We start from the raw sequence: 4,071 nt of genomic DNA on the forward strand, positions 1-4,071 counted from the left end.
GCTTCAATCGGACTGTAATTCTTACTCATCATCACGGGAAGACGATAAAAATTGCAGCTCAAGAAAGACCAATATCACGGCAACCAAGGTTGAACACGGTGGACATTTCAAAGTTAAGAAAAGTTCCAGTGGTGTGTGAGTTCCCTAATGTATTTCCCGAAGAACTACCAGGCATGCCACCAGACCGAGAATAGAGTTCATCATTGAACTAGCACCTGGAACCACCCCCATTTACAAGAAACCCTATAGAATGGCACCCTCCGAGTTGGTAGAATTAAAGAAGCAAATAAAAGAATTACTGAACAAAGGATTTATACGGGCCATCTCCTCACCTTGGGGTTCACCAGTATTATTTGCCAAGAAAAAGGATGGGACACTGAGATTATGTATAGACTATCGAGCACTCAACATGGTCACCATCAAGAACAAATATCCGATGCCACGGTTAAATGATTTATTTGACCAGCTCGCACAAGCCAAGGTTTTCTCAAAAGTTGATTTATGGTCGGGGTATCATCAATTAAAAGTACGGACAGAAGATATCCCTAAGACAGCATTCACCTCTAGATACGGATTATATGAATTTACAATAATGCCGTTTGGACTCACAAACGCCCCTGCATATTTTGTCTACCTCATGAACAAAGTGTTTATGAAATTTATGGACAAATTTGTTGTGGTCTTCATTGATGATATTCTAGTATACTCTAAGACACAAGAAGAACATGCTGAACATCTCAGAATTGTACTCGGAGAATTAAGGAAACATCAATTATACACCAAATTCAGCAAATGTGAATTTTGGTTAAGACAGGTTGGTTATCTAGGCCAAGTATTGACCCAAGAAGGTGTTGCCATGGACCCAGAAAAAGTCAAGGCCGTACTTGGCTAGAAACCACCAGCCAAGGTAACAGATGTACGAAGTTTCCTGGGAATGGCTGGATATTACCGAAGGTTTATTGAGGGGTTCTCCACCATAGCAAAACCAATGACACAATTACTCAAGAAGGATAAGAAATTTCTATGGACTGAAGCTTGCGAGAAAAGTTTCCAAGAACTCAAAAGGAAATTAACAACAACACCAGTATTGGTTGTACCAGACATACACAAAAGTTTTGAAGTATATTGTGACGCATCCCGGAAGGGCCTCGGAGGCGTACTAATGCAAGAAGGCAAAGTAGTCGCATACGCTTCCAGGCAACTACGAAAGCATGAAGAAAATTATCCTACTCATGACTTGGAATTGGCAGCAGTCATTCATTCACTCAAAGAGTGGAGGCACTTTTTGCTTGGAAATCATTGTGAAATATATACGGACCATAAAAGCCTCAAATATATTTTCACACAACCAGAACTCAATTTACGACAACGGCACTGGCTGGAATTAGTGAAAGATTATGATGTTGGCATTCACTACCATCCAGGAAAGGCGAATGTAGTGGAAGATGCTCCTAGTCGAAACCCCAGCTCGGGCAATGATAGTCTACAAAACTTGAGACCTTAATTTCAGCAGGAGTTCGCCAAACTCAACTTGGTGATGGTCACTGAAGGCAATGTGTCAAATTTGGAAATACAACCCACCCTAATGGAACAGATTAAGAAGGCTCAGCATGGACACCCCAGCATCAAAGGCATAAAAAGAAAAGTGAGTCTGGGCAAGGCTTCAGAATTTGTAGTAGACGATAAGGGAATATTATGGTACAGAGACAGACTCTGCGTACCAAATATAGAGGACCTCAAACAGCAAATTCTAGCCGAAGGCACACCGCTCCATATTCAATCCACCCTGGAGGAACCAAAATGTACAAGGACATTCAGGAAAAATTTTGGTGGCACAATATGAAGAGGGATATAGCCATATTCATTGCATGTTGTGATTCATGTCAGCGCATTAAAGCCGAACACCAAAAACCAGCAGGACTATTACAGCCAAACAGGATACCTGAGTGGAAATGGCACGAAATTGGAATGGATTTTATTGTCGGACTACCTCGTTCACGACACGGAAATGATGCCATATGGGTCATCATAGATAGATTAACTAAGGTGGCACATTTCATCCCTGTAAAGATGCCGGGGTACTGATCCACGGGCACCTATGGGACCGGCGGACCGGGTCCCTTTCGGTTCGGCGGGGGCGGAGATCGTGCAAAGAGCAAATCGAGGCGATGCACGCGAGCGATTTACCCAGGTTCGGGCTGCACGGATGCGTAAAACCCTACTCCTGCTTTGTGGTTTGTATTGATTTCTTGCTCCTTTGTGGTTTGTATTGATTTCTTGCTCGGGAGCGCGAAGTGCTACAGTACACTTCAGCAGCTAACGAGACCGAGCGTGAGTGTGTTTCGAACCAGCTAACCCCCTCTACGTTGCACATGGGCCTCCTTTTATACGCTCAAGGGGTCACCGATAGGTGGCAATGGAGGCAAGGGTAAAAACGGAAAGGTGCTGCGGTAGGTACAGCTACCTGCTACAGTGTATCACACCTAACCCTGATGGTAGGGGACAAGGGCCTTAAATGCCCGTCTGTATCGCCTAAACAGTGCAAAAAGAGACCGTCAGGGGCGCCACCGCTCGCCACGATGGCAAACTTGTCAGCGCCGCTTGCCACCGCACACCGCAAGCTGCACAGCCTTCCGCCAAGTACGCCTGGAGGGGTCCCAGAGCGACACGTTGGTGGATGTGCTGGAGCGCGGGCACAGTGGTGTCTTGCCGCGGCTAGCGCCTTGCCGCGGTTGTTGTCTTGTCGCGTCCGGGAGCTTGTCGCTCACCGGGTCTTGCCGGGACGCGTTGTGCGCCGCGGCAAGTTCTTTGAAGTGCCTTGGTAGGCCTTCCCGGCAAGCTCCTCTTGCCGGGGTCTTGGGATGCTTTTGTTAGCCTTCCCGGCAAGCTCCTCTCACCGGGGCCTTGTCTCCTTGACTTGGATACTTTGTTCTTGAATGGCTCCAAAGGAACCCCGGAGGACCTTGGCGGTCACCCGGCAAGCCTTGCCGCGGGATGCTGCGACTGCCCGTGCACAAGTTCGGGATACTAGGGTACCCCTACTCTAGTACACCGACAGGAGCCCCCGGGCCTGGGCCATACACGGTGCCGAGCGCTATTGGGCCAGGCCCAAAACAGGGCACGGGCACGCGCGGCCTAGGTTACGCCGTATCTTACACCGTATCCACCGCGCCCTCCCCGAACGGCACGCGTTGAATGCAGCGTCGTGGGAGAGATCGTGGGTGGTTTCTTTATTCGGAAATGCGGAACGTCCGCCCCCTCCTTCTTTATAAGCAGGGGAAACAGGGGCAGTTCGCCCACTTGCCCGTTGCCGTTCCAATCTCAGAAATCTCCGCCGCTCCCTCGCCTTCCCAAAGCTGAGAGAGAGAGAGCAGCGCTCCGCCCCCACATCGCCACCAGCACCACCGACGCCGTCGACCTCCTCCACTGCTTCCGCCATGGCTCCAAAAGCCGACAAGGGGAAGGCCGTGAAGTCGACTGAGGCGCAGCGGCTCGCGGCGCTGCGGAAGGAGCGGGTCGTCTTCCCCCCCAAGCTTGGCGCGAAGGAGCTGAGGGAAAACTACTACCTTTTCTGGTCGGCGGAGACGCGCGCGCATTCGCGCACGAAGGTACTCCCCGCCGCCGCTTGGAAGAAAGCCCCAAACGGATATCCCTTCTTTGCTCTGTTCTTCTACTGTGGGCTCTGCCCGCCTTTCTCTGAGTTCTTCTGCGACATCATGAATACCTATAGATTCCACCTCCTTGACTTCACCCCCAATGCTGTTCTGACGATGGCAGTTTTCGCACATCTCTGCGAAAACTTTGTCGGAGTCCTTCCCAACGTTGCCCTCTTCCGCCACTTCTTCATACCCCGAGTAGAGAGAGGAGAATCCCTATCCGGCGGAATCGCCTGGATCTCAAGGGCCGGCAAGAAGGAAACGTATCTGGAGGGAGAGTTTCGCGGCAAGTGGGAGGAGTGGAGGGCAGATTGGTGCTGGATTGACGAGGAGAGCCCGCAGCCATTCACCACCCGGCGCCAAACCCCAGTAGCACGCGGCAGCCATTGGAGTGACGTGGCCCCGGAGGACGACA

Source organism: Triticum urartu, chromosome 1 (genome assembly GCF_003073215.2).
Source record: "Triticum urartu cultivar G1812 chromosome 1, Tu2.1, whole genome shotgun sequence".
Lineage (NCBI taxonomy): Eukaryota > Viridiplantae > Streptophyta > Magnoliopsida > Poales > Poaceae > Triticum > Triticum urartu.